The 19028-nt window shown below is 40.0% G+C and overlaps 1 pseudogene; it reads left to right on the top strand.

Annotated features, from left to right (window-relative positions):
- The first annotated feature begins 589 nt into the window (after positions 1-589).
- LOC118597092 overlaps positions 590-19028 on the top strand; it is a 33045-nt pseudogene continuing 14606 nt past the window's right edge.

The raw sequence follows: 19028 nt of genomic DNA, 5'->3' as shown, positions 1-19028 counted from the left end.
TCAAATGACTACAGAGGAAGCAAGATGAGCAAAATAGATCACAGTTCTATGGGGAACTGAAAAGCCAGAATGGCACACAGGGCAAGTCAGGAAGTCTGTGAAAGACAACACTAAGCTGGGCATTTTAAGCCACACTAATGAATTTTACTGAATATATAACTCTCCTTCAAGAAGGAACTCAGGTCCTGAACACACATGAACTCAAGTCCTCTACCAAAGTAGTCATCACAGGTGAACCAATACTACTTCAAACTAACAAATTATAGAGCATGATCAGTTCAGGTGGGCAGATGTACTGTCTCCTATCCAACCAGAAAGATACTGTTTGGACAAGAAATTTTAGAAGAGGATTGTCACTTTCCAAAGAATGATGACTGAACCCTTAGGGGAGAGGGAAGCTGTTGGCCATATCCCTGTTTAGCTCTACTGTCAGCTAGCATCCCTTTTCTCTTACTCACCTGATCCTTGTATGTACAGAACCAGCAAGTACCACAATAATTCCTCCCAAAGGGAAGTTTCTATGCATAAGCATGACAGAGGGACTCACTGACCATAGGATCCCCCAAGTGACTCAGATACTACGGCTGGCATGATTTTGTTGCTACTGGCAGCTCCTTTGATTCAGCCTCAAGATGCCATCACCCAGGACACTTGCCAGGTGCTGCCTTACAAGACCATTGATCCTTTGCCGGCCCCTGATGGCCTTGGACAGACTTTACTTGAGCATTTCAATGAACAGTAGGTGCTAATATCTTCTCCTAGATCCCAAAGCAATCCCAAGTCACATCTTAGGTCACTCTTCTCTGCCCTAATATGATCTATTACAAAAACATAGCAATGATAGGACCTTCTTACCAAGTTACATGTACCTTCTGGTTATTCACCCTCTGGCCCAGAGGGGTGAATGTTCTTATGATGGTGAAATCAGGCCATTACACTCTTTATAATAGAGCAGTCATGTTTTAAACTTGAGAAAAAATATAGGATATAGGACAAAAATAGCATGTGTCTACCTACCAGCTCCAAGACCTGGGAAAGCCAATCAGATTTAACTTTAGTTTCTAGATCCACAAAGTGTAGGCAGTATTCACACTTCAGTGGCAACAAAGAAGCTTAAATGGCAGGTATCCATGTCTACATTCAACCAGTTAATGTATAAGGTAAACAAACTCAGCTATTTTAATATTCAATTAGATCCCCTTACCGCAGCCTTCACTTTGTCCTCCTAAGCTTCTTCTAACCTCTCTCAGGTCCCCTTCCCCTGAGAGCCTTCCTTTGCCCAAACATTCAGTTCTGACTGTCAAGAGAAAGGACCCGAGCAGTCCCGCAAGTGACTTTTTTCCTAAATAGCTGCAGCTATCAGTGTCTCCAGGTGAAATACATATGGACTCAGTGTTGAACTTGGGTCAGTTGTCCTTGAACTACTGGACCCATGAGGCCAAGAGTCTCAAGGAAAGACTCAGCTCTATGTAGCTACTGTGATTCTTTTTTTTCCTCATTATTCATTTTACATATCAACCACTGATTCCCCTGTCCTCCCACCCCCCAGCCTTCACTTTGTGCGGCCTTGGTGCAGGGAGGAGGGGCTTGGCCCTGCCTCAACTGAATGTACCAGGCCACTGTGATTCTATGGTGAGCAAACACTTAAGTAGAGGGGGAGAATCTGGGAGTAGAAACGGCCCCTCTAACCTACAGGAGTGTCCCAATGGAAGCACCCTCCTCCCTCCAGTCTCTAGTATTACAGATCAAGCTTATTCAGAACTAATCAACCAGTCTCTTCTCTAATGCATGCATCAAGCTCAGGACAGGTAGACTAAGGACATTTCTAAGCTTAAGAGTGTAGAGAAAGTCTCTCTTTCTCATGTTCTCAAGTTCATTTCCATTTCACACTGCTCACAATCGAAATAGTATGTTACCTGTGGAAAACATATTCTTATATGTGAAACCCTAAACCAGTGCCAGGTGATGGCAGCCACCCTGCATCGAACCCTTCTCTGGGCTTCAAATAATTCAAACTACTGTATGACTATGAGAAGGGTTAGAGATGAAAGTGAGAGTGAATGACCACCCAAGTTTGCTTCATTGTTATCATTTTGAAAAGCTGTGCTGATGAAGGTGTAATTGGAGAGATGGGTCCAGCATGGAGAGATGACAAGTGTGATGGGTAAGAAGAGTGGAAGGTGGCCTAGGTCTGAACCTCAGCTCTATATCACTCCCTTCGCCCTGTGGCCTTGAACACAATCATCCTTTCTTGTGTCTCAGTTTCTCCATTGATAAAATGGAGTTAACTTGATGATGTTATGAATTAATATTTGCAAAGTCCTTAGAACATATCTGTGAATGGGTTGTGATTGTTTTTGTAGAGGATTCTTGTCGACCCACACCTACAAGCCTGCTCTCATACAAATGGAGATGTCTCGTGGAGAAATTGGTGGCATTGAGGCCAAAGGTTGCATCAAACCCTGTAACAAGACAAAGGAAAATAAAACAAACCAACAAAAAAGCCACGGCTGTAAAGTTACATATTGCAGTCCTCAAGTGTGCTGTTGCCCATTTTCATGTCTATCTATATTGTTGAAATATATTTTATTGCTTAATAGGAAGAAACTTTTTTATATTATTACATTTGGAGGTTCTCAAACTACCGTGACCCTGCAACTCTTCCAAGACAAGAATCACTGAGAGTCAGAAAAAGGTCAGGTAAATGACGGAAAGAATGTCAGATTCCATGGTGATAAAGCTGCCATGAAAGTGATAGCTAGGCAGGCAGCCAGAACAGATGTGGAAATGTTGGCTAGGTATGCGGCCACATTGGGTTTTCTTATTTTTTTTTAATTTATTTATTTTTGGTTTTTCAAGACAGGGTTTCTATGTAGCTTTGTGCCTTTCCTGGAATTCACTTGTTAGCCCAGGCTGGACTTGAACTCACAGAGAACCACCTGCCTCTCTCTGCCTCCCAAGTGCTGGGATTACTGGCATGTGCCACCACCTCCCGGCCCCACACTGGGTTTTCTTACACTAAACCTGGGAATTTGGCCTATCCATCATAAAAAGACCTTCAACAACTCAGAGTCCTCCTCTCTGAGCAAGGCTTTTGCTACTGAGATTATCTTATATCCCAGAGCAGAGGAGAAACCATGTTTCATTGGGGCAACAAGATCCCAAAAGACAAAACCATAATAAATTCTCTGTCTCTGTCTGTCTGTCTGTCTGTCTGTCTCTCTCTCTCTCTCTCTCTCTTTCATACACACACACATACATACACAATATCTAAGGTACAGAAAGATGATAGACACTGATATCTCTTCAGTGGAAACATAAGAACAAAAGACAACACTCTTCTGAGGACATGCAAGTCTCACTGTCCTACCTTCTGGGTAGGAGCTCCATCATATCATGTCATGTAACCTTGCTATGTTTAGTGACACTCAATGACAGAAGCAGCTTTTAGTTTGCTTTTGTTCCCCAAACCATCTCTCTTGAAACATTGAGAATTTCTCCATGTCAGGAGTACAGAAGCAGTCTCTATCATCCAGAGACATTTCTCAATGGACTCCACTACCCCATGCATGGTTTTGTGATATTACCCATTTTCAAGTTATTTGGATCCCTTCACACTCAGCATTTTCCAAGTGCACAGATTCAACCAAGAACAGCCCGATTGGAAAGTATTTTCAGACTGAGCAGTACACGGAGACAAGAGGTGAACACATGTTCTCTTCTCTGACTTAACCTGCACCCTAGATGACCTTCAAAGCATCTGTGATTTCACTGAGCATTTCTTAGCCTCTGTTTTTGTCTTCAAAACTCCAAGTTCCTCAAGTGTGTTTCTTCATGAGTATCCCATTTTGGCAAAACCTTCAGCTTCTTATCTCTTTATCTCCTTGTCTTGTGACAGCCTGATCCAGAAAAGAAAGGAAGAGTGGAAGATGATGGTTGGAAGAGGGAAGTCAAAAGAAGGAAAAGGTGGAGAAGAAAGGAGAAACTAGTAAAGGACATATAGAAACTTGGGTCATGCCTTCACTGGTGAAGAAAAGGACAAACAATGTTTACAGCAGGTGGACATGCTTCTGTAATAGCATCCTAAACTTGCAGAAGTTTTTTCAACTTTCTGAGCTTTGACTTGCCATTTATAAAATGAAGAACAATATTTATTCCAGAGAACTTATTTTGGAAGACCAAATTAAAGTCTGTGAAAGTGTCTAGTACATGCAGTAAATACTCAAGAGAGGTTGTTAAGTTAACATATAGATCTTAATTCATCAATGATCTGCCAATTGACAAGTTCTTTAAAGACTCCAATGGATTTCACTCTCTGGAAACCCTGAATTTAACTACAATGCATGGATTGATTGGGTTCTCCAAAAGGAGAAATTTACTAGGCACTCTTCCTGAAAAACCCACATCAAATATATATATATTTGGGATGACTCAAACCATCTCTAGTCACTGCTACAACTTCAGGGTCAGTTGCTTAGCAGGACAGCTCACTGCTTATCTCCCATCTTGTTAGTTGTGAAGGAGTTATATGGTCTTAAATAGATCCTGGAGTTCTGAGAGACACAAAGGATGAGAGTAAACTCAGCAAAATTCATACTCAAAGAATCCCCCCTTTTCCTGTAATTGTAAACAATACATTTAAACTTCTGCTCCAAAATCCATGTTACACTTCTCTGCAGTTGAGTAGTTTTTTCTAGAATCTCTCTGATGCTGTATCTCTAGAAAACCAGAAGTTGGATGTGTTTGTTGAGAAGGAAGAGCAAGTGTGGGATACAGCACCCAGTGTCCTGAATTGGCTTGCCTTAGAAACTCACTTAGTAGTGACACCCCCAGTATTGTGTGAGCCTGCAAAATTTCCAGTAACATTTCTAAAGTGGCTTGAGCTCTTTCAAGACAAAGAAAACCTTCATTCAACAGGAGAGAAAATCCTTTACACTGTGGGAATGAGAGAAAGGGTCACTCTCTTCAGGTGATAAGGGCAAAGGGCCTGTGAAGAAAATTGTAAGTTACTCACAAATGATGCAACAAGAACAGGGGCTGGGGTTAAAAGGAAGATAAAAGTAAAAATGACAGAGTCTGGAGCCCTGAGGAAGATGAACAAGAAGACCTACAATGACCAAAAGATAACCAAGCTAAACAGATAGGAGAAAGAGCAAAGGCCTGAGCCTGGACCACAAGCCAGTTGTACCCATTTCCCAAAGCCTTTGAGAAATGTATATATAGGAAACCATTGTCCTATCATATATCCCCCTTCAGATCTTTCTTTTTCCCTAAGATAGGGTTTTTCTGTATAACATCTCTAGCTTTCCTGGAACCCACTTTGTAGACCAGGCTGGCCTCAAACTCATAGAGATCCACCTACCTCTGCTGGGATTAAAGGCATGAGCCACCATTGCCTAGCATACCCTCACTTTTTGTTGTTGTTGTTGTTTGGTTTTTTTGTTTGTTTGTTTGTTTTTCAAGACAGGGTTTCTCTGTGTAGCTTTGCGCCTTTCCTGCAACTCACTTGGTAGACCAGGCTGGCCTCAAACTCATAGAGATCCGCCTGGCTCTGCCTCCCGAGTTCTGGGATTAAAGGCATGCGCCACCACCACCAGGCATACCCTCACTTTTAATTAAGTTGATTGCAACAAAATTAATTATAAGTAATGAGGGATGCAATCAGGAAGCTCCAAACCTAGAAAACCATCCCAGATCTCCACAGACAAGGAACTAAATGCAGCTGTGTCTCAGTAGCTGTGGCAAAGTTAACTACATGCCACAATAAAGACAAAAGCTGGTCATGTAAATGTGAGAACAAAGAGAGCATGGTATTAAAACCAGTGAGACACCTCCAAGATGAGAGGTAGCGGTATCAGCTAGTGACTAGACACTAGCAGATAGTCAAAGTCTACAAAGGACAAATCAGAGGTGGACAGAGAGGGGCCTTTGACCATTCATCACAGGGTGGGTAGCACATGAACAGTACATGATCATCTTCCTGTTTGGGCCAAGGGGACATGTATAGAGAGTGTGAGCTCCTATTGTTTCTGCTCATTATACAGAGAACACTAATCTCAGTAGAAATGCTATCAGACCTTGTCCAGTTTCTACCATTGCCCTAGAGTTGGGAGTTCAGGCTTCACTGTTCATTAATGTCTCACTTTTATATGTTTATTTTCTTTTACTTTAACTCCGTGTGTGTGTGTGTGTGTGTGTGTGTGTGTGTGTGTGTGTGTGTGTGTGTTTTAAAGTCAGAGAACAGCTTGTGAGAGTTGGTTCTATCTTTCTACTATGTGGGTTCTGGGGGTGAAAATCAATCATAGGGCTGGAAGGCAAAAGCCTTTACCTTCTAAACCATCTCACTGACCATGTCTCACCTCACTTCTCTGTCGTAATTCTTAATAAAGCCTGCTTCTGCTCTGCATGCTCCTATAAGAATTCATGTTACTAATCCACACTTGAGTAAGACAACAAACTCAGAGCCACTGTCACCAATCAGTCTTTGTTGCCCACAAATGTCCAGCATGTTAGGTCTTTGAATTGAGACATGAAAGATGCCATTGCTCTCAAACACTCTGCATCATTAACAGGACATCTTTCTTAAGGGAGAGTTACAGAAAAAGAATCCAGTGAAGGAAGACTTGAAGAGTTAACGGAACCAATGATGAATGAGAGAAGAGTTACAAAAGACTGTTTAGTGGGGCTCTTCCAAGTACCTGAAGATTTTCGACAAACTCCCGAGACTTGGGTTTATACATTTAGAAACTACACTTTACAAGGGATGGTGAACTGGAACAGCTTTAGTCTATATTAATTTGATTCTCACCTAATTGATTAACATATCAGTATGCCAATATAGTAAGTTATTTGGAGAAATGTTAACTCTTTCAGTATGCCAAAATGTTGAAACACAATTCCTGACTCACAGAGGGCAAGCAGAAATGCTTGTTGACTATGTAAAATGTTTAGTCAACTTAATGAATACACACTATGGGCCAGGCATGGGAATTAGCATGGAGGATGTGGGAGTGAACATGTCCATCATAGTAAGTCTGTTTAGTGGGGATGTTTGCATAGGAAACTGATGAACATGGGGAAGGTTCTCTGCTGCATAGCTAGAGAAAAAAATAATATGATCAATATAAAGCCATATTCAATCAGCCTCGAATGGGCTGAATATTTATATCTTCCTGTTCATTCAGGAAGAGCTGGCATCAAGTTTTTATATCATGAATGTAGTATGTCATCCTCACCATATACTTTCCTGGAATCTCCTCAATGTCAAGCACAGGGTTGCCCATGATTTTCTTACAATCCTTTCTCTATCCCCATAACCATTGCCTGGGGTTAGAAATATCCAGGCATCTATGAAATAGTGGAATACTATTCAAAGTCAGGGGTACATCCACTAACAACTGTGGGAAGACCTATAAAAGTAAGCACAATGTTAATCTTTTTCCTTTTTTTCTTTTTTTTTTTTTCTTTTTTTTCTTAAATTTTGGTTCTGGTGATAGAGCCTATGTCCTTACACATGCTAGGCAAATGCTCTGCCACTGAACTATATCTTCAATTTTTTTACCTTTATATCTTTCATCTCCTTTATCTTTTTATCTATTTATCTGTCTTTCTATCTATCTATCTATCTATCTATCTATCTATCTATTTTGGTTTTTCAAGACAGAGTTTCTTTGTGTAGCCTTGTAGCCTTTGTTGTCCCTGAACTACTTTGTTGACCAGACTGGCCTCAAACCTGGAGATTCACCTGCCTCTGCCTCCCAAATACTGTAATTGGAGGCCTTTACCAACACTGCCCATTGTCTCCTTTATCTTTTAAGCTTTTATTTTTTAAAAAGATCACACTGTAAGTTCCTTAGGTTTGCCATGGACTCATTCTAGGCATAGCTTAAATTTGTGGTCTTTCTGCCTTTCAAGTAGGTGCAATTAAAGTCATCCACCATCTTGTCCAGCAACTGTCAAATTTTCAATTATGATTATACTGGGGGGAAAGTCACAAAGTTATTAAAACAAGCCAAGTGGGAACAGAATGAAGAATAAGTGGTAGTTTATGGTAAATAAGAAAACACTATGTGTCTACCTACATCTGTATAACAATATCATTATTTGTATTCACTCAATTGGCTTTCTATAACAAAAAGACATCTTGGTGACAGGCAACAGAAATTTATTAATTTATTGTTGTACAATTTCTGATTTTAGAAAATGAACATCAAGGTGTCCATGGTATGCTTCCTTCTGAGGGCCACAGGGGAGAAACTGCTCAATGTTCTTTCCTCTCCTCTGGTGGTTTGCTCACAATCTTTGGCGTTTCTTATATTGGAGAAGCACCATCTTAGTTCCCATCTAAGTTAACATGGCATCCTTTTTATGTGTATTTGTCCCAATATTCTAAGTTGTCTCTTTGTGTAAGCATATTATTGGATTGTTTTCACTCTCCTAAGTATGTCTTTCCTTGATTATCTCTGAAGATAATGTCATTTCCATGTAAGGTTACATTCTAAGGTACAAGGAGTGGGATTCAACATATCTTTTAGGAATGTACAATTCAGCTCATAATGCGCGTGTAATTCATAGAAGAATTTTACACAGGTACTCAAGTTGTTGGCTGCGATATCCTGTAAGGTGTCTCAGTTTGAGATAAGGGGAACTTTCCCCTTGGATTTCCATTTTTCATTACTATTTCATTTTTGTAACCCTGGGCATATGACATTTCTTTGAGTAAAAAATTACAACCTTTGATACCAAAATGAAACTTTCTTCATTGTTATGGAAATAGGCAACCAAGCATGTAAGAGGAAATGGGTAGTTGTCCCAAACATTTCATATCTGAAGCAAAAACTTCAGAAGAAATCTAGACTGTTTCAGGTAAACATATTGCTTTATAAATGTGTATAATTAAGATTGTGTGCTATCTGGATCTATACCAGTCTAATCTCACTGAGTATAATGCTCAGTGTATTTCTGGCCAGCAATAGAAGCAAAAGGCAATATCTACAACACATTTTTGACTCACCAGAGCTTATTAGCTAATAGCAAATACCAATGTTTCTGTTCTTAAAGGGTGGATTAGTAAGGAATGTGCTGCCTCTGCCAGGATCCCTTAAAAGGGCTGCAGTCCCAGAGCCCAGCAAGGCTATCTGAGGCAGGCTCATTCCTGCTGCATGTGCATTTGGCAGATACCCCCCCAGTGGTTCTTCAGTGTCATGCCTCTAAGGCCACAAGTGTGCATTTCCTGAGCCTGAGCCAAGGACTGTCGGGACATGCCTTTCATCAGGGCATCCAAGGCCAATAGCACGGGAAATTTATTTCAGCTGTCACTCAGCTCAATTCTCACTTCTGCAGAGAGAAGAGTCAGCTCATGGGAACCTTTGATTTTAGGCTATGGCACTGGTGTCCTTAGCAATAGTAGACTCTGGTAAAAGAGGAGATTTTAGTGTAAATACAGCAAGCCTACTGAGTCCCTCAACCCACAATGTTATTTTCTTTATCATTTTGCTGAACACTTGACATTTAGGGCAGTATAGAAGTGCAGTGAGTCATTAATGTCAAGGGCATACAAGTAAAAAAATACATTGATCTGAGTATGGACTCTGAAATATTTAAAGTTGATCCATATCCTATTCATCATTCAATCATCCTCCTGAATCTTTTCTAGTCTAGTAATATCCGATGATTGGTTTATAAGAAAATCGTTTGATGATACTTGGAAATACAATTTCTCATGAATGGTAATAAATTACTTTTTCTGAATAAGTGTTACAATTTTTTTCTGTCTAATACAAGATGTATACTTGATAATGTAGTCAGGTACCACATTTTCTCCATCTTCCTGTCTATCGTCCTAGCACAGGACTTTCATTCCCACAGTGGTTGGAGATGTTCTGAACCTGCTATGATGATAACTGGTTTCCATCATGCCAAAGGTAGGATTGCCCAATGGTTCCCTTCTCGTGGAAGCCTTGCCCATCACACTTAGAATTATCTATCACTGGTCACAACTGAGTCAAATAACAACTGCTAGTTAGACTGTTAACTACAGAAACTGATACCCAGCCCACTAGCCTCCATGTGAGTATCCTTACTGAGTGAGGCAGTCCTTGACCCAGGGCAAGGATGGCAGAAGATACCAGTCACTCAATATGCTGCTTATATGTTATTTTAATTGTTATGCTAAGATGAAGAACTAGAATTCTGATACATTACAATTCCTTGAATATAGAGCTAAAAATAAAGTTCCAATTATTCAGTCTCTAATTTTTTTTTCTATTTTGCAACAGGGTATTGTGTAGCTTAAGTTAGCATGGAATCATGTAATTTGTTATATAGCCATACATATATAGTCTGTCCTTAAAATTTTTTGTTGATGCTCTTTTGTTCTTTTCTTTGCTTGTTTTTGCTTTTTGTTTTGGTTTTTTGTTTTATTTTGTTTTTATTTTTGTTTTGTTTGTTTGTTTGTTTGTTTGTTTGTTTTGAGGCAAGATCTCATTGTGTAGCTCTGACTGTTCTGTAACTCATTATGTAGACCAGGCTAGCCTTGGATTCACAGGGACAGGCATGCCTCAGCCTCCATAGTGCTGATACTAAAGGTGTGCCTCACCACTCCTGGCTCAGTCTCTAAAACTTTTAAGAAGGACTTTGCTAGTTTGGGGCAAGAATATAGTTTCTGTTTTAGCATCTTGGGCCACAGTAATGTTCTGTATTAAGACAAAGTAGAAGCAATCAAGTCTACACTTGGTAAGACACCTATATGATTAGCTTTAGGAGTGGAATTGGTAATTTATTTGATTGTTCAAATAAGAGCCTTGTAAACCCTATCAAGGTTCACTACAGCTGCTTTTCTCTGAGTATAGTCGGCAAAAATACAGCTATTGTGTTGCCAGTAATAAGATCTCCTGTGGAATTTAAGTACCAGCAATTGTCTCCATCTCTTGCAATAGTTTAGAGTGATAAGATGCTGTGCTTTTCACAATCATTTTTCTTTAAGCTATAAGTAGAAAAATACTTGAAGCCTCCCCTCAAAAACTATATATCAGAACTCTTTTTGAAAAAGTGATTGATAAGGCACTTGTCAATTGATTCCTAAAGAGATTAAAGATGGGAGAGATTGGGGAGACATCGAGTTGGTTTGCATAGAATGGTTTGTAGAGCCAGCTCTGCCTAGCATTTAAATGGCAGGTGGCCTGCACAGTGTGTTGCCTCAGGGGTGGGACAGCAGCTCACAGAACAGAGAACTGTACCATTTCAAGATAACATCTGCCTTCTCAGCCTTGTGTCGTAATTGCCTCATGGTGCTTGCTGGGTCATGGGCACAAGCATAGCATCTGTGTCCTCGTGAAATGAAAACTAAACAGAGTGAGGTGTGCAGTTATGGTGCTGTGACCACGCCAGAACAGAGGAGTCAGCTTGGAAAACGTGCTTCAGTAAATGACTCGTTCTGTCATTCCACAAACCTATACTGATCACCTTCTGAGCTAATTATCACTTCGACCCTCCTTGATGTAACTGAAGCACAAACTAAAGGAGGGGGTGTGGCCTGCTTTAGAGTGACAACTGCTGACATCAGACACTATCTCACTTGTTGATGCTACTACCTTGGGAATCAACCGTCTTTCGCCTTCCCCATGGAGCTAGGAGAAAATGAGTCTTTTGAGCATAACAAAAGTAATTCTGACTATGGCTTTAAAAGATTTTGTGGTTTTATTGGGCTGCAACTGTTAGTTAAATATTCAACCATTTAAGATATTTTCGAGTATAATAGTCTTCCCAAAAGTGAGCAAAAAGCTATCAGCCACCTGCTGTGTTATCCAATTGTTCATTCAACATGGTCTTTAAAATAACCTGATACATCTAAATTGAACTTTGAGAGATATTCATGGTCATGGGGCATGAACTGGTGGCTGATTTTCCTTACCAGTTTTCTGAACTGGACATCTGAACCAGGCAGTTTCTTGTGTCTCATACCCACCTCACCTAGTTAGAAAGTCCGTATTATACTGAACTTATCTCCCACTGTGTTCTCTAGGCATTTTTGGTGTTATTTATATGCATGATTCTCCATTCATTTTTAACTTTTATATAGTGTACCTCTTACTACTTTGTACTAAGACATTCTCATGTTACAAAGGCAATTAAGAGAGAGAATCTTCCTTTTCACATTTGAATCATCTAGACACAAACAAAACTGTACATTTTAAAAGTATTCATTTGGATAGTAACAAAAAAGAAATAAGATACAGGTCTGTTTGGTCTCTTTCTTCCCTGGCTGTTTCTACTGGTCCAGTTGTACCATGCCCACAACAGATGGTATAGCTCTTTTTCCTTTTCTGAAACTATATTCTTCCTTTAGCATGGGCAGTGCTATTTCTCTTTAAACCTGGAACTCTTGTACTTCCCTATCTTAGAGATTCTTGTTAATAGTTTTTTATTACTTTTTCCCCCAAATGTGTTCTTCTAGTAGTTCCCAAGTCATTTTCAATCTATAGTTTTAGGCTACCATTATCTACAGTTCCAGATATAGCCAGGGCTTGCTTGAGAGTTTTTTCTCTTCTTTCTTATACATGCATTCATTTTTTTAATCTTATGAGTATTTGCTCACACATATGCCTATGCACCTCATGCATGCATGTCTGGTGCCTGTGGAAGCAAGAGAAAACATAAGACGCTGAGGAACTGGATCTCTGCAAAGTTCTCAGTGGACTGACAATTGTCTACACAGCAATTCTGAGTAGTCACGTGCTCTGTGCAGTGTTTATCTCATTTGAATATTTCAAACTTGGTCTTTGCATCATCTAGTATGCCTTTCATGTCATCAAAGGTCGTACGGGTTTGGGAGCCTCTCACATAAACAGGCCTGTATTGATGTTGCTGAACTCATCCATCTCTGCAGAGAAGAGTCTGCTCAGAGTTCTGACTTGGGTTCTGTCTGCACTGATTCCATAAGTTCTGCTTAAGATTAGCTCAGCGCTTCCACGGTTGCCTTGAAGTCTTTAAATACTATTGTTGGGCTATTTAACTTACTGAATTTTTAATCAGTATTTCCAAAGGTACAGAGCCTTTATCCAATTTGATTTTTTATGAAAAATTTCTTTCATACAGTTTATTTTGATCATATTTTACCTCTCCAAACTCCTCCCAGATCATTCACCCAACTTTGTTCTCTCTCTGTGTCTTTCTGTCTTTCTCTTTCTAAGTAAGTAAGAGATGAAATAAAAATTTTAAAAATCAGAAACAAAAAGTAGACAGTTTCTCACTGAATCTGGAGCTCCCATTTCAGCTGGACTGGATGGCCAGAAAGCCCTTGGAATTCACCAGTATCTTCCCCCACCTATGCCACACCCCATTTATTACATGTGTACTGGGGATCTGATCTCAAGACCCCATGCTTGCCCAGTGAACATTGTACCCAGAGGGCCACATCTCCTGTTTTTATTCTCAGTTCATTTCTAAATATGTGGATAGCAAAATCATTACTCTTTCCAAAATGAGAGTCACAGTGTTCGGAAAAGCATTTATTTCAGATGTGTATAAGTAACTCATCTTAAGCTGCTTTAATATAAAGACAAAGCAACAGCCATCATCAGAGAAGCTTCCTCCTACAGCAGGTGTAAAAATATTCAAAGACCCACAGCCAGACAATATACAGAGAGTGAGATCTTGGAATACTTAGCCCTAAACATCCAATCCCTCCCATCAGGGCTCCAGGAACCTTGTGAAAGAGGAGACAGACAAAGTGTAAGAGCCAGAGGTGATGGAAGGTACCAAGAACACAATGCACTCTAGATCAACAGGATCCACATGTATAGGAACTCACAGAGACTGGGGCAGCGTACACAGGGCCTGCATGGGTCTGCACCAGATGGGGTCTTAGAGCTCAAAGGAGAAATGGACACATACACCCATAGCTTTCTCCAGTTGATAACTACTGGGATTCTCACTGGGGAAACAAACTACTCTAAGGGCAGGCTCATGCCCAGCAGTAGATGGCCAATAGAAAACAAACTCAACAGCGTCTTTGGAGGTTCCTTGTCTCATAATGTCATGTCAGGGCTCTTCCTTTTTTTTTTTCTTAAATTTTATCTCATTTAAAATTAAAAATTATACACACACACAATTTTTTCTCTTTTTTTTACTTTTGTGTATATATTATAGCTTCCACTCTAGGGATTTTATGGATCCTGAGTGGGTAAATGAGTGGTTCTGTGTCTGTCTGTTTCGTGTGTCTTTTCTTGGGCTCTTTTCTTTTTCCTTCTGTTCATTTCGTTCTGCTCCCATTGTGTTAGTTTTTGTTTCAGTTCATTATGTGTTAGTGGATTGTTATCCCTTAAAAGTCTGTTTTCTAGTGATAGACAGACAAGGGGTGGGTCGGTATAGCAGGAGAGGTGGGAGGAATTTGGAGGAGTAGAGGGAGAATAAAACCTTAATCGGTATACAGTTGGTTAGAAAAAACATATATTTTAAATAAAAGGAAAAGAAAAAATAAATAAAGACAATAAATAACTATTTGAAAGCTTCTGCAACCTTCTTAACAGAAAAATCAACAGTTGAAGGTGGTTTAGTTGCTGTGGACTGCTATGAGAGAATACGGGGACTGCATGCTTTCAATGACAAATGTTAGTTTGTCCTTCTTCATTTTGCAGACTAGGAATCCCAAGGACAAGGCAAATGTACTGTCTGGTAAGAATATTCTTCCTCACTGGCAGATAATAATCTTACTATCTCTTCATAAAACAGCAAAGAGAAGACATGTAAATTCTATGTCTCTTCTTACAACACAGCTAATTTCATGCCTTGGTTCTTTCTTTAAATTTTACCTATTTTATTAACTTTTTAAAATTTATTTTACATACTGGCCACAGTTTCCCTTCCCTCCTCTCTTCCTTTTACCTACCCTGTCTCCCATCTACCCCTTCCCCATCCACTCCTCCTCTGTCTCCATTCAAAAAGCAGCAGGCCTCCCATGGGCTTGAACAAAGCATGGTACATCAAGTTATGGTAGGACCAAGCTCCTCCCTCTGTATAAAGGTTGAAAGAGGTAATCCAGCATGGGGAACAGGTTCCCAAAAGCCAGCTAAGCACAAGGGACAGGTTCTGATCTCACTGTTAGGAGCCTGATCAACAAAACAAGCTACACAACTGTCACACACATGCAGAGGGTCAGTCCCATGCAGGCTTCCTAACTGTTGGTCCAGAGTCCATATCCTCCTACAATCTCAGGTCAGCTGTCTCTGGGGGTTTTCCTGTCATGACCTTGACATCCCGGGCCTGACTCATACAATCCTTCCACCCTCTCTTCAGCAGGAACCCCAGAACTGGGTCCAATGCCTAGCTGTGGATCTCTGCATCTGCTTCCATCAGTTGCTGGATGAAGGTTCTATGATGGCAATTAGAGTGGTCATCAATCTGATTATAGTAGATAGAAGTTCAGGTACCCTCTCCACTGTTGCTAGGAGTCCTAACTGGGTTCATCCTCATGGATTCCAGGGAGTTTCCCTGGCACCAGGTTACTCCCTAACCCCAAAATGGTCCTCTCATCAAGGTGTCTCTTTGGTTCTTTCCCTGGGGCTGTGATAAAGGACCCCAACAAAAGCAGCTGAAGGCAGAAGGGGTCTATTTTAGCTCACAGTTAGAGATGCAGTCCATAGAGGTAGGGAGGTCAATGTGGAATGTCCAAAGGAGCTGATCACATTGCATCGAAAGCAGAGGAACAAATGCTTGCACACACACACACACACACACACACACACACACACACACAGAGAGAGAGAGAGAGAGAGAGAGAGAGAGAGAGAGAGAGAGAGAGAGAGAGAGAACAGGAGGGATGGAGTTTTAAAGATAAAATAGAACAAAATCATGACATTTCCATAAAGATGGATGAAACTGAAGATCATCGTGCTAAACAAAATGTGACAGACTTAAAAAGCCCAGCATCCTGTGTTTTGTCTCCAATGATAATCTGGGTGCACAACAAAAAAGAAAAACTAATGAGAGGAACTACCAGGGAGACAATTAAAATGGAAGGGAAAGGAGGGTATGAGGAAACGACAAACAGTAATGAAGGATGAACGGGATCAAAATAAATATATGCATCTATAAAATGTTACAATGAAAAACATTCATTCATGCAATTCCCATTCACCCCGACATGAAATGAGGATTGGGACATCAGCCTAAGGGTTCTGGTGGTGCACAAACGTCCAGTCCACAAAACACAGTTATTTCAGGTGAAGCCTTGAGTTGTGCCACTGTTCCCCAGGCCTAGGCATAATATATGACTCCTACCATCTGTTCTGCCAAGTCCAAAGCCCTGCTCCATTGTTTTATTGTTTATTTATATGATTTTTATGCAAGTTCACAGTAGTTAATATAGGCATTCTCAGTGTCTAATAATTTGTTGCTATTTCACACTAATATAGATACTTATTCAGTTGGACAAGGAGAAACAGATTTTTCTCTAAATTTAATTTATTCTGAAATAGGTTCACTTATTAATTCAAATTCACGTACTACAGCTTTGAAATAATTTGGAAAAATGATTTTCTTCTCTCTAGCTTTTGTTTCTCTTTCATTTCCTTGTGATACTTAATAAAAGAAGACAACTTCTTGGGAGGCATATTAAAGTTTGCAAAATTTAGATAATAAAACAAATTCTGGGGCACAGCATTCTATCATACATTATTCATCTTCAGAATTTCAATAGGCTCACAGCTCTGCCTGGACATGTGAATCACAACAATACTCAGCAGACATAGGTGGGTGCTAACAAGGAGGGCTTTTTCTCCTTTCCACTTGAAAAAGCTCTTTACTTTGGCAGAAACAGGACTAATTAAGCCCTGAAAGCTATGTGTGGTGGAAATTGTGAACAGCAGAGTCTGTTTTTTCTTAGGGGTAGATCCTTCCCCATCCCCCAACCTCTGATTAAATCCTCACAGGCTGCTTTTTGAGAACATTCCTTTAGTTTGACTAAGACCTCAGAAATGTTGAGGTAGCTTTGACAGCATCTAAGTGCTGCACCATAATAGTTCCAGCAGACGCCTAAAGGTAAGATGTTATTTTAAGGACACTTGCAGGGGTACATTTGAGGTCAACTTCCATAAGAAACCCAATAAAGTCAAAAGTTAAACAAATAGAAATATCATCACCTGCCTTGAATGATGTAGCAGTAAACAGACACATGCAAATGTCTCTGTGTTAAGACTTGGAGTCACGCCTGGATATCTGTCAACAGCTGAATGGATAAGAAAAAGATGACGCATAGACACAAAGGCATCTCATTCAGCCATAGAGAAAAATAATATTGTTAGGAAAATGAATGGAACTGGATATCATGTTAAGCATAAATAAGCTAGACTCAGAAAGACACATACCACATATTTTCTTTGACTGTGTGTGTGTGTGTGTGTGTGTGTGTGTGTGTGTGTGTGTAAAAGCACAATTAATGAGAAAAGAAGGCCATGGTTTTAAAAGAGAGCAAGAAGGGGTATATGGGAGGTTTTGGAGGGAGGAAAGGAAAAAAAGAAATGGTGTAATTATAATAGCAAAAATTTAAAACAATATTTTTAAAGAACTGTGAAAATCTAACCTGACTTTTTTCCAGGCTATCTTTTAGTGTTTATTTAGATCTATTTTATTTAACCTAATTCAAATCTTTTTCGTACAAAAAAAGATTAAAAGATCATCTGTTCTAGAAAGTTGCTTAATGAGAAACTTTCTCTTGTTCTCTTTTTCCTTATGAGCCACAGAAACTACCTCTAGTATAGAATTTCTCTGTCTCAACAAAATTGATTTTTTAAGCCAGATAATCCTTTGTAGTAGGGGCTAGCCTGAGCATTGCAGAGTATTGGGCAGCATATTTTGTCTCTGCTCATCCTATGACTATCCCTCCTTCTGATAGGACAAATAAAAACATCTTCAGACATTGCTCATCTTCCCCTAGGGGCAAAATTACCTCCAGTGTTCTACTGCATCCTATATAAAAGTATGTTGTATAGCTTTCAAATTTGCAAAAATCAATGAACAATGGGGGTTTAGTTTATAATGCCCCTCCCATTTTAGTTTAGAGAAAACTGAGGAAATAATTGTGTGCTATTTTTTCTGCATCTTGTAGTTGAAAGAATTTTCCAAATTTTAGAATAATATTCACTAAGTTATGTATTTGAAGGCTTTCTCTGAGCATGAGTTAATATGTAGGGCAGAGCAAGTTCTGGCTATTGTTGTGGATTCTCCACTGCTTGCCTAAAAGGGCAGTAAGTGCTGTGTTGGATCCAGAGGAATCAGAGTTCCTGAACCTCAAAATATTACAGTCCATTCGGCTTAATGGTCAATTTGACTTTTCCGTGAAACCGAGTTCCTCAGCACTGTCCTCAGCTAAGAGAAAGAAAACTCTGACTGTCGGCTTTAAAGACCTTGTGCCTATTATTAAAAAGAGCCTATTAGTCAGAGATAAACAATGGAACATTTCCACTTTCTTATTTGGAAGGTTATTTAAAGAAAAAAGTAAGTAAGCAAGAGTGGATGGTAATGTGATGGATGGCAGAGGCTCTTCTCTAAGCAGTGGTGGAGCAGTGGTCCAGGAAAAGCAACAGCCAGACACGTAGTACTCGTTACTGCTAATGGGAGCTGTGTCTGGCATCCAGAGTAGAGAATGCCCTTGGCGTCATACTTCTCTCTGTGGACAATGACACTGAAGGACCTATGCCATAAATAATCCCTGCCATTCAAGAGAACATTCAGCCCATTGGTGCAGAGGGAAGACAAAAAATATCAGCGAAGTTTCCAGAAGCAACTTATCAACTGTGGAAGCTCTCTTCTGGATGATGAATGGGGACACCACATGCATCATAACAAAACAAAAAGAGAAAAGGAGTTAAGAAATGGCACTAACAGGAGTTCTGATGGCTGCAAAGCACACACAGCAAGGTTCATCCCTGTAATCCTAAATGCAGGCTGAATCAGGAAAATCTGAGTGTACAGTCAGTCTGGGCTACTCAGCACCAGGAGAGCCAGAGCTACATAGTGAATCTCTGACTCAA

This window comes from Onychomys torridus, chromosome 16, assembly GCF_903995425.1.
Source record: "Onychomys torridus chromosome 16, mOncTor1.1, whole genome shotgun sequence".
NCBI lineage: Eukaryota > Metazoa > Chordata > Mammalia > Rodentia > Cricetidae > Onychomys > Onychomys torridus.
The sequence above is the reverse complement of the archived record's forward strand: the minus strand, read 5'-3'. Positions and strand labels throughout refer to the sequence as shown.